The sequence below is a fragment of the Abramis brama genome, assembly GCF_963993115.1.
Source record: "Abramis brama genome assembly, chromosome: 1".
Taxonomy (NCBI): Eukaryota; Metazoa; Chordata; class Actinopteri; order Cypriniformes; family Leuciscidae; genus Abramis; species Abramis brama.
In genome coordinates this window covers 71,763,456-71,776,466 of record NC_139963.1, presented here as the reverse complement: position 1 = coordinate 71,776,466, position 13,011 = coordinate 71,763,456, and the positions used below count along the sequence as shown (strand labels likewise).

General features: G+C 38.4%; 2 protein-coding genes across 3 annotated transcripts in view; one reads left to right on the top strand and one right to left on the bottom strand.

Moving 5' to 3' along the window:
• LOC311094737 (uncharacterized protein) overlaps positions 1-13,011 on the top strand; it is a 231,146-nt gene that overhangs the window by 92,987 nt on the left and 125,148 nt on the right. Inside the window, exon 5 of one of the 2 annotated variants that reach the window (XM_084132876.1) lies at positions 5,350-7,733. The exons of the other annotated variant lie outside the window; for it this stretch is intronic. The gene's annotated coding sequence lies outside the window, so the exon portion shown is untranslated. Of the gene's footprint in view, positions 1-5,349; positions 7,734-13,011 lie in introns of those variants that run through there. 2 annotated transcript variants of the gene reach the window in all.
• The window catches only part of LOC311094753 (uncharacterized protein), a 113,047-nt gene that overhangs the window by 50,240 nt on the left and 49,796 nt on the right, over positions 1-13,011 (bottom strand). The window lies entirely within an intron of this gene.

Genomic DNA, 13,011 nt, shown 5'->3' with positions numbered 1-13,011 from the left:
GTTCACTTTTTTTTTTTTTCAGGTCCCAGATGCCACTGAGGACTTCAACATTCACATGAGTCTCAGTACGTGAACATGGTAAAGTGAAAATCTTGGAAATGAAAGGTATGTACAATGTTTTTAGGAATGGCACAAAGGTCTCTGTCTTTGAAGTGCTTTTTTGGCATTTGTTGTGTATCTTTGGATTATGTTGTGTTGTAAATAAATCCAAACAATTTAAAAGCCATTATTTTTTAAATCTCCTCATTTACAGTATTGTGCAAGGTTGCTCAGAATGATAGGGGCCTGATAGCTCCTAATAGGGCCGTTAGGGGAGGTTCTTTGTCTTTCTCAGGTGAGAAAAGCTTACATATTAATGAGCTCTCGCATAAGGCTTTTTCACACAAAACACGTCGTAAATTTTTTAAATCAATATATTGTCTTATCTGAATGAGCAGTCAGGGTGATTTTCACATAGTTTTGCAGCAAATATTCTAGGCTACGTCATACAATTTTCAAAAGTCTTGTGAAGAAATAATCAGTATGGGTTTCATGGCCTTATTTCAGTGAGAATTTTTTTTTGTATTTTCAAAAACCACGCATAAATGTCATTATCTCAAAACTACAAACTTTTACATACATGCTGCTGATATATTATTGTAGCAGAGTTTGTGCTGAATACAGTGTAATTAGACTTTAGCCATGAAAATGTCACAAGTAACAGAAATAACCAGAAATGTCAGAGCATGTCAGAACACCTCCAGGGCCCAGAAAACAGCTCAGACCTCAGAGGGTTAAACAGTTTAGAAGCAGATCTTCTAGAAGTGGTAAATGCTTCACTTCTCTCTGGGAGTTTTCCAAACTCCCTGAAAACTGCAGTTGTCAAGCCCCTCCTGAAAAAGAACAATCTGGATAAGACCGTATTAAGCAACTATAGGCCGATCTCAAATCTTCCTTTCATAAGCAAGATCATTGAAAAAGTTGTCTTCAATCAGCTGAACAAATTCTTATGCTCGAATGGACATTTTGACAATTTTCAATCTGGTTTCCGACCGCACCACAGCACAGAGACAGCGCTCATAAAGATAATAAACGATATTCGCTTAAATACTGATACAGGCAAATTATCAGTGCTGGTACTACTCGACCTCAGTGCTGCATTTGACACTGTCGATCATAACATACTTCTTGACAGGCTGGAAAACTGGGTGGGGCTTTCTGGGATAGTCCTAAAATGGTTCAGGTCATACTTAGATGGGAGAGGTTATTATGTGAGTATAGGAGATCATAAGTGGACATCCATGACATGCGGAGTCCCTCAAGGCTCAATTCTTGCGCCACTCCTGTTCAACCTGTATATGCTCCCAATGAGCCAAATAATGAGAAAGAACCAGATTGCTTACCACAGCTATGCAGACGACACACAGATTTACTTAGCCCTATCGCCTAACGATTACAGCCCCATTGACTCCCTGTGCCAATGCATCGATGAAGTCAACAGTTGGATGTGTCAGAACTTTCTTCAGTTAAACAAAGACAAAACTGAAGTCATTGCGTTTGGAAACAAAGATGAAGTTCTCAAGGTGAACGCATACCTTCACTCTAGGGGTCAAACAACTAAAAATCAAGTCAGGAATCTTGGTGTGACACTAGAGTCAGACCTTAGTTTCAGTAGTCATGTCAAAGCAATAACTAAATCGGCATACTATCATCTGAAAAATATTCCAAGAATTAGATGCTTTGTTTCCAGACAAGAATTAGAGAAACTTGTTCATGCTTTCATCACCAACAGTGTGGATTATTGTAATGGACTCCTCACTGGCCTTCCCAAAAAGACCATAAGACAGTTGCAGCTCATACAGAACGCTGCCGCCAGGATTCTGAGCAGAACCAGAAAATATGAACATATCACACCAGTCCTCAGGTCTTTACACTGGCTCCCAGTTAAATTTAGGATTGATAGATTTAAAGTATTATTACTGGTATATAAATAATTCAATGGCCTAGGACCTCAATACATTGCAGATATGCTCACTGAATATAAACCCAACAGATCACTCAGATCATATCAGCTAGAAATACCAAGGGTTCACTCAAAGCATGGCGAGTCCGCTTTTAGCTATTATGCCAGCCGCAGCTGGAACCAGCTTCCAGAGGAGATCAGATGTGCTCCTACAATAGTCACTTTCAAATCCAGACTCAAAACACATCTGTTTAGCTATGCATTTAATGAATGAGCACTGTGCCAATGTTCGTCCGACTGTTTGTACTGTACTGTATTTTATTTTTTACTTTTCTAAACTGTTCTAATTATTCTTATTTCTTTTTATTATTTTAATTTCTTCTATGTAAAGCACTTTGAATTGCCATTGTGTATGAAATGTGCTATATAAATAAACTTGCCTTGCCTTGCCTTGATTAAGAAGTAATGTAAAAAAAACAGTTATGTTATATAAAATTCTTAGGTGCCGTGTCCTTCAACTACTGTTGGAAACATTCCTGCCGTGACCTCAGTCTGTGCTTCAGCCCTGACAGTTGCACCTAACACTGCATAGATAACGTTACGCATCACTGACAAGCCTACATTTACCGGAAATTTTTTTTCATGATCATTAGCTGTAACATCAATCTGTCAATGAACTAACGTATACATCAGTAAACACATAGCGTTCGTATCTCACTACTCTACCCTGCCAGCAGTGATGCGCGGGTCAATGTATAAACAAACCGCACCCGACCGACGTTTTCAACTAACCCGCCCGCAACTCGGACCGCAAAAAAGGAAAAAGAAAATATTGTACCCGACCCGCTTCCTGACCCGCATTTTTTTTAAAGTAGCTATAATGCTCATAGTAGCGTCTTAATATAACTTAATATTCTAATTTTGTCAAGAATTATAAAAAATCATCAATATAAGCTCATAATTTGTACTAAAATAGTCTAAATGTTTAGTTTTAAAAACAATTTAAAAAAGCTGGCTATGTCTATTTTGATGTTTCTGCGCAAGTTCAGCAGACAGTGAGGTTCGGGTTTGTTCTGATCAGAGCTCGTGAGCGGAGAGCGCATTTCTGAATATTCCGCTCCGCTCACGGTCGCTCGCCCAACCCAGATGGCCTGCTGGTTCGAAAATATGTGGAATAAGGGCTGCCTCCGACTAATTTTTTTTCTAGTCGACTAGTTGTTCATTTAAGCCATTCGTGGACAAATCGCCCCTTTATATTAAATTAATTACTTAAATAGGCTAGCCTACAGGAATAAGCGTAATGACCGCACGCATAAAGCTTGCCACAACCAGTTAAAGTAGGCTAATGATTATGAATGTGTCTAAATTAGCAAGGAGACATTTAATTGTTTAGTAATAAACTGGTGTTTTCTGTGTCGCTGCAAAGATGAAGTTGACAATGCGGAGATTGCGGACTCGCCATGAACGCCAGAGAGAAATGCACATTTCATATGGATTAGCCTACATAATCAGAGAGTATAGCCTATTTATTTTGGTTTGAATATTTTCGTTTAAAAGTAGACATTTCAAGCTTTCTGTAATATATAGCCTATATTTATCAAATCTGTGAGGCACAAGCTGAGTTTCGGCATTCACATGCAGTGATCATACCGGCGCCTTATTTTGTCTGCTATATATTTGCTTCTTATTTAATAAATACGGGCAATTGATTGATAAAACATTGATCAAAATTAAGATACAATTTATACAAAACGAAAATCTTTTAAAAAGAGTTTTCTATAAAACAAAACTTAATGAAGTCGTCAAAATCATGTTTTACCAGAAACAGCACCGTTGCTAGGAGGGCGCCAGCGTCTCTGCCTCTCAGCGCCTCTGCCTCGCGAGTGGATGATAGCCCTGAAGACGCCTAGCAATGATATACCTTTAGTGGTAGTATACCTTTAGTTAAGTTATCGCAGCGCGCTAAGAGACAATGTTATCGGAAAATGCAGCCCAGGTATATGCATAATGGAGATTCCAAAGCTCTCTTCTTTGGTCAGAACCATGGAGAGCGATCGCGGATTTACTTTAACAATGCAACACAATATTTAAAGAGCATCAAGCTATTAAAATCTATATTATGTATACGCACAGATAATATAACAGTAGGCTATATTAGTCAATATTTTTTTATTAGGTTAAGCAGTGATTGGATACAATTTTTTTATTTTTTATTTTTTATTTAACGTTTTTAATTTAAGGCCCACCCACAATTGGTCTGGCTTATCCAAAACTGGAATCCTGGCGCCGTGCCTGGTTGGTCGTGCCAGTTTTGTGGTTATCAAATGTGTAAATAGCATCGCAAGACGTAGCCTACACATGACAAAGCCAGCACTTTGGTCATCATCTTTCATTATTTCGGCAAATGTCTCCCACACTTTGCTCTTTCTATTTGTGTATTTGCGGAGCTTCCACTCCCCAGTCTTCACCTTTTCTCTTGCCGCCTCCATCTCTACCTGCAGACTGAGCTCGTGCGTCATCTTCGCGCCAGTTATTCAAGCAATAAAGTGTAAATTAAATTTAAAGCGTATTCATAGAAAATTGTGTCTAGAACTATATAAATTACAAAGGTTTAATTGGCATCTTTATTTCAAACGACCCGACCGACCGCGACCCGAATATCATTAAAAATATTTTTGGATGACTCGTAACCGCGGGTGACCGCAGGCACCCGCTCATTTCGGATCAACCCGTGCATCACTGCCTGCCAGTACACACAAAGATAGATCAAAGTGACATTACGTTAACCAACCATTCAGAAACGTCCTGTTCGAGCCTTAAAGGTATAGGGGAGGATGTTCGATGAGCGATGCCGACAGCAACTTGTTAACAGTGCTTGCACGAGGAGAACTGGGCTCGTTTATGCTCTCTCGCACACGTTTAATAAGCGTTCCCTCTCGGGAGCAGGTAGAGTGTTGTGCATGTGCATTTTTTCAAAAAGTGGAGAGGGTGGTTCTTTTCTAAAATTCTGGAAAATCCTCCACTATACCTATAATTGTTGAACTTCTTCTGGGCCATCATCTTGTTCCGGGTCCGACTCCGGATCAAATTAATACGGTTGCACAATGTCCTCAGAGACTCCCGCTGCCATTCTTTAAAATATACCCTCAACTGTTGTCAAGGCAACACTCCACGTGTGTTGTCAAAGCGCCCCACAGAAGAGAACAGAGGGGTGTCAAATTAAAAAAATTTCAAGGACATATAATCAATTTATAAAAAGGCATCAAATTGTCATAATATTTTATAACAGTTGTGTACTTTCTACCATTACATCGGGGCTCACTTTCATGGCCTTTCACTTTATATTTCTCTCTTAATTATTTTGATGCACTGAAAATTAAATGTACTTTTTTTTTTTTTCATGTCAGACCTGATGGAAGAGAGCGAGGAGAGTGAAGAACTGAGTGAAGTGGAGGAGGAACATCATGTCCAACCGGGAGAAAAACCTTTGAGTCGCTCAGAGACTAAAAAGACATTTTTAAAGAAAAGAAGAGCCAAGAAATCTTTCACCTGCACTCAGTGTGGGAAGAGTTTTACAAGCAAACAAAATCTTAAACGTCACATGAAAGTTCACACTGGTGAGAAGCCGTTCACATGTGATCAGTGTGGAAACTGCTTCACATACAAACCAAGTCTTGAGCGCCACATGAGGATCCACAGCGGAGAGAAGCCGTTCTCATGTGATCAATGTGGAAAGAGTTTCAGTCGATCATCATCCCTAAAAGAACACATGAGGATCCATACTGGAGAGAAGCCGTTCACATGTGATCAATGCGGCAAAACATTTCTTAGGGCATCAAAACTGAAGCAGCACCTGACAGTTCATACAAAGGAGAAGCCGCATTCATGTTCTGTGTGTGGAAAGAGTTTTTCACTGCTGCAAAATTTACATATACATGAGAAAACTCACACTGGTGTGAGAGAGTACATGTGCTTTGAGTGTGAAAAGACTTTTATTACAGCAGCACATTTAAAACTGCACCAGAGGATCCACACTGGAGAAAAACCTTACATGTGTTCACACTGTGACAAGAGATTCAGTCAGTCATCATCTCTGATAATACATGAGAGGATCCACACTGGAGAAAAACCTTACATGTGTTCACACTGTGACAAGAGATTCAGTCAGTCATCATCTCTGAAAACACATGAGAGGATTCACACTGGAGAAAAACCTTACAAGTGTTCACTATGTGACAAGAGATACAGTCAGTCAGCAAATCTGAGATCACATGAGAGGAACCACACTGGAGAGAAGCCGCACACATGTGATCAGTGCGGGACCAGTTTCTCTTTTAAAACTCACCTGAAGCGACACATGAAGATCCATACAGTGGAGAAACCACATCACTGCATGCATCGTTAAAATAGTCCAACAGACTACAGTGGCTCAACCTCAAGTTTATCAAGCCACGAGAATACTAGCTATTTATGTTTATCAAGCCACGAGAATACCCCGCTCTCTCCTACGTAATATTTACATTTAATTTGACAGTCATTATTTGTTTTGCGTACATACCCCGAATTACTTGAATAAATACCTAAAATATAAAAGGAGTGCATCATGCCTGACCCCTACATGAACTAAGTTTATAACTAAGTCATTCACTTTAAATGTTATTGAAGTTAGAAACCGAAACGTGTATGCCAATAATCTTATGTAACTTAATATCATTATAATCTTATATATCATTGTATCATTTGTTATTTAATTAGGGGCCGCTAAGACGACACCATTCTCTCTACACAGACTTTAAACGCGAACCTGTGATAAAAGCTGATGGCGTTCACATGCGCATTAAGAATTGTTTTTTATAGTTATGTGCGTTTGAAAATATGTGCGCAGGGTTGTAATTCCCTACAGACCAAGCCTAAACAAAGTACTGGTCTTTCCTTATCAATTTTTATACAGAATTGTATTTTATTTAGTCACTTCGGGGTAGGTACGCGAAACAAATTTTTCCGATAACGCTTTAACTTTAGAGTCGTAAAGGGATCCTCCCAGGGGTGTCAAACTCATTTTCACCGAGGGCCACTTCAGCATTATGGCTGCCCTCAAAGGGCCGGTTGTAACTGTAAGACTTTTAAAATGTTAATATATTGTCTCTTTATTTGATATTTACTTATTGAAGTTACAAATATTGTATATGAATTTTCAGGGATGTTTCTAGGTTTTAAAAACATCAGGGGATGAGCCCGAAACATCAGGGGCTGGGTAATAATGATTTGATACAGAGAATAATGTATATTGTATATGCAGGGGCAAACTGGCTAAAAAATTCAGCCCTGGCACTGTAGCCACACCAGCACACATTACCACACAGTCATGCGTATTCAAATGTGAGGTAGTTAGGGGGGTTCGGGGACATGCTCCCCCGAGAAAATTTGGATTTCTCTGACCTACATATGTGCATTTTAAGGTGTTTAAAGGCCAAAAAATTTGGATAACAATAGCTTTAAAAGCATGTCAGTGGGCAGTAGCATAAATTATTTGTCAAGATAAGATTCTTAAAAATGAGAATGAGGATAAATATTGCAATGAATGATCCACACTACAAAATGGAAATGCAGAATGTTTCTGCTTATTGTTGACAATACACAATCACATATTTCAAACAGGAATGGCCTTAAATAAGAAATCTTTCAAGGATTATTTTGCATAGATGTTACATTTCAATCAAAAACCAGTGCAATCTTTTTGGGTCCAGAGGCAAATGAGCAATTTATATTACCATTAAAGATTTGTTTCAGCAACTTGTTTCTTTCCTGAGTTAATCAATGTTTTTGGCACTAATCAGTTTAAAGTTCAATTGTTCACTCATAAAGACACCACTTACTGGCTTAATGATGCAAGTTGCGCAAACACAGACAAGCGGAGTGATACAAATGGTGAATAATACTGGTACATATTATATTAAATGTTATGTAATATATTTAATATATTTAAATAAATATATTATTATATTGAAATAATATAAAATATCAATATATTATTCTTCAATCAATTATATGCAGCAGAATCAGATTTAACAGATTTATTTTTTGACCAATTGTCAAAATAAAGTATAGTCCTACAAAGATATTTTTATCAGAGCATGAGCAGAGCAGGGAGAACGAGAGGATCGTGATTCGTGTAATTTTACCAGTGTTGCCCAGCACGGTTATACACACCATGTTACAGCACAGTAGTGCTATTGCAAAAAGAAACAAGTCCAGAGAAATTTCATGTCGGCACGTTTTTTTAGCGGAATTTGCCTTTCCGGTGAGCGTGAGCAGAGCTCGCAGCACAAACACACACACACACGGAGGTTGCTTGCGGAACATTGAGCAGAACGCGCTGTGAACACGGAGCGGAGAGCACAACGCACACACACAGCGGAACGCGCTTAGAAGTCATCTTCGGAACTATGATTCGGAAGCGGACTCGCACGCAAAGTCATAAAACACGCTGAGCCAAAGTCAAACCATCGCCGAACACGGAGGGGCGCGGCGGCTTTTTAGTATCTTTCGGACAAAAAACGAAAATGTTATTTTCGGTCGAAAATTTTCAGCAGCCTAAATTTCGTTGCATCCCTAATTTTAAGACACCCATATGCTTTCGCGGGCCATATAAAATAATGTGGCGGGCCGGATTAGGCCCGTGGGCCTTGAGTTTGACACGTGCTCCATGGGGAGAGACTAGTTGGCACTTCAGCACTGCGTTGTCATCGGGTCCAGGCGAAGGTCCTTCGTCAGATCTGGGGAAGGTTATTAGTGACACAACTGGGCTAATATGGTCATACTTCCTGGTTCTAGTTCTCGAGCTGCTGCGTTTTGGACCAGCTGTAGTTTGTTTATTAAGTGTGCAGGGCATTACAATAATCTAGCCTTGAGGTCATGAACGCATGAACTAATTGTTCCGCATTTGTCAATGAGAGCATATGGCGTAATTTAGATATATTTTTAAGATGGAAAAATGTGGTTTTACAGATATTAGACACGTGACTTTCAAAATAAAGATTGGTATCAAAGAGCACACCCAGGTTCCTAACCAACGACGAAGACTTAACAGAGCAGCCATCAAGTGTTAGACAGTATTCTAGATTATTATGCGAGGACGTTTTTTGTCCAATAATTAGAATCTCTGTTTTTTCAGAGTTAAGTAGTAGGAAATTACTAGTCATCCAATTTTTTATATCAGCTATGCATTCTGTTAATTTGGTGAATTGGTAAGTTTCGTTAGGTTTTGAAGAAATATACAGCTAAGTATCATCAGCATAACAGTGAAAACTAATTCCATGTTTCCTAATGATATCTCCTAGTGGTAGCATGTACAGAGTGAACAGCAGCGGTCCTAGTACTGAGCCTTGTGGTACGCCATACTGAACTTGATCGATGAGACATCTCTTCATTTACTGCTACAAACTGATAATGGTCAGATAAGTATGATTTAAACCATGCTAGTGCAATTCCACTAATGCCAACATAATTTTCTAGTCTATTTAAAAGAATGTTGTGGTCAGTGGTGTTAAATGCAGCACTAAGATCGGATGGATGATAAGAGCAAATCATTTGTGACTCATGAGAGCTGTCTCGGTACTATGGTACGGTCTAAATCCTGACTGAAAATCCTCACAGATATCATTTCTTTCAAGAAAGGAACACAGATGTGAGGATACTGCTTTTTCTAATATATTTGACAGAAAATACAGATTCGAGATTGGCCTGTAATTGACTAATTCTGTAGGATCAAGTTGCGTTTTTTTAACAAGCGGTTTAATCATAGCCAGCTTAAAGGTTTTTGGTACGTATCCTAGAGACAAAGACGAATTAATGATATTAAGAAGAGGATCTATGACCTCTGGAAGCATCTCTTTCAGTAGCTTAAAATAGTCTGTATAGGGTCTAACATACATGTTGTCGATTTAGATGAATAAGCGAGTTTGCAAAATTCTTCCTCTTCTATAGCAATAAATGAATCAAAATTGTTCTTAGGGAGACTGAAATGCCCTCCCTGACGCGATACTGTAGTAGAGGGTTGCATAGTTATAATTTTGTCCCTGATATTATCAATCTTATAAGTGAAGAAGTTCATAAAGTCATTACTGCTATGTTGCTTGGAAAGCTTTCTTTTTCGTTAGTTTAGCCACTGTTTCAAATAAATACCTAGGGTTTTGTTTATTTTCTTCTAATAGGGTTGAAAAATAAGCAGATCTAGCAGCTTTTAAGGCCTCTCTGTATGCAATCAAGCTCTCCTTCCATGAAATGCGAAATATCTCTAGTTTTGTTTTCTTCCAGTTGCATCTTACCACGGCGTTGGACTATTTTCTTTAATCTTCTTCAGAACCGGCTGTGTCGTTGCCGACACACACCAGCAAGCTGTATTCATTTTACCGAAACTCTTCAACCGTTTCCACTATCAAAACGATTCAAATTGCCTCTGACAAAATGCGCTTATTACGGTAATGTCATGCTTTTCGTCTGCAAATGACAGCAGCGCGTGAAGGAAGGATTTGAACAGACCGATACTAAGCGCGGCTGGTAAGAGTGTTTTGGATTGCATAAAATAATAAAAGAAATGAACAAATACATGACGAAAGAAGTGGTAGACAGGATTGGGATGATTTTTAATGAAACTTGGGAGGCGGATGGCCGTTACTCTTTCACGTATCTAAGCATGTAGTGTGTGCATGTGCATGTGTGCGTGTATGAAAAAAGTGTCCTAAATGAAAACTGTGCAACACGTCACAAAAAAAGACTTGTATATATGTATTATAGTTCATTTTAAAGTGTTTCTTTCGTTCATGTTTTTTTCTGTTTTTTTCTAAATAAATAAATTTTTTCTAATTGTTTTTATTTTTGACTATTTAAATTCTATTTACAAACTCACCACACACAATAATCAATAATTTCATTGTTTTAGAATTTTACAGTCAAAAAATCTAAATATGTGAAAACACCTATTTTAGCTTAAGGTTCTAAAGGGTTAAGCAGAACGAAACAACTGTGTCTAAAGTCCTGGAAAAGAGAGAGTTAAAAGTTTCTGTCGCAGTATCAAGTTCTTCTAAGCTATCTGGGATGCTGAGATGATAAAACTGATCAGGAAGATTATTAATAAAGCAATCTTTAGTGGCAGAAGTGATAGTTCTAACATATTTGTAACACGGAGTCGGCTTTGCAGCCTTGGCTAAATGAAGTTTACACGAGACTAGATAATGATCTGAGATGTCATCGCTCTGCTGCAGAATTTCAACGGCATCAGCATCTATTCTATGTGATAATATTAGATCTACAGTATGATTACGACAATGAGTAGGTCCTGGCATGTGTTGTCTAACTCCAATTGAGTTTACAATGTCTTTAAATGCCAAACCCAATGCATCTTTTTCATTATCTATGTGTATATTAAAATCACCAACAATTAGAACTTTATCTGCAGTCAATATTAATTCTGATAGAAAGTCAGCAAATTCTTTGATGAAGTCTGTATGGTGCCCTGGTGACCTGTATACAGTAGCCAGCACAAATTTCAAACGTGATTTATAATTTACACTATATATTTTTACATTAAGCACCAACACTTCAAAAGGAGTATATTTGAAACTAGATTTCTTTGTGGTTTTAAAAAATATTACTATAAATTACAGCGACACCTCCCCCTTTGCCTTTCAGACGAGGTTCATGTTTATAACAGTAATCTTGTGGGGTGAAGTAATGCAATCGTTTGGTTTTAGCCAGGTTTCTGTCAAACACAGCACATCTAGGTTATTATCTGAAATCATATCATTAACAATGAGTGCTTTTGAAGTAAGGATCGAATATTCAGCAACCCAAGCTTTAGCATTTGCTCATCTGTATTATAACTGTTTTTTATTGGTTGAACATCATTTAAATTTTTAACCTTTGATGGGGAACAGACACAGTCTCTATATGATGATATCTAGGTGAAAGAGGCTCTATGTGATGGGATTTATCTGACCTTGGTGACGCGAGGCCGTTAGCAGACGGTCGGTTTAGCCAGTCTGTCTGCTTCCTGACCTGAGCCCCAGATTGTCATGTTTGAGCTCTAAGACTATGTGCCATATTACTAGAGAGAAGAGCAGCACCATCCCAGGAGGGATAAATACCATCTCTTTTCAACAGGTCAGGTCTGCCCCAAAAACTTTTCCAATTGTCTATGAATTCTATATTATTAACCCTCTGGGGACCACAAACGCGCCCGCGCGTTTTGCTCGTTTTTTTTTTTTTTTAGCAATGAAAATAAACACTAAATGCTCTGTTAATTTTGATCTTTCATTTTCGTGTAATACATCAATCGATCCTGTTCAGTTTCTATTTTTTTTCTGTATACTCACAATAAAAATAAAGTGTTTTGCTTTTTGACAAATAAAGAAAAATTAACATGATGCGATTTATGCCTTCTCTCTGTCAGTAAACTCCCATTTGAAACGCGTTCGTAAATGATCTATAACTCCGCGAAAATTCAGTCAAACAGGCAAACAGACCCACGGGCATAAAGCTTGAGATCGCATCTTTTAAATGAAGTCATTTATATAAAAAACAAATATTCTCAGCTTCTGTAATCTGTATAAAAAGAGAGCGACTCCTGTCGAGCTCATTACGACCTAATTCACAGTAATGTGACCACTCCCCGGAGAGCGCGTGCTATTCAAACGCAAATTCTGAGAACTATTTCAGAGCTGTGAAACGCCCACATCAGCTGTAAACAAAGCGCGTCGCGACTCCTCGCGAGTGAGACATTATAGCCTACCTTATGGAGAAAAGATTCCTCAGAACAGTGCTGATGAGGAGCAATATCTCCTGTAATGAGGAGCAGATTCCGCTGAGGAGTGAGGTAGGCTGTTTTCTTTTCTCACGTGTGGAATAACGTTATGGAATAACGTTAGTGTAGGCCTATGTAAACCGCAAAAAGATGAATCGCATTTCTATAATATGACTCGCCTTTCTGTGAGATGAATGAAGGGGACATATTTGTAAAGACTGTTTAGCCTAAATATGAATCGCGCGTCTGTGTGTGAAAGAATAAACTG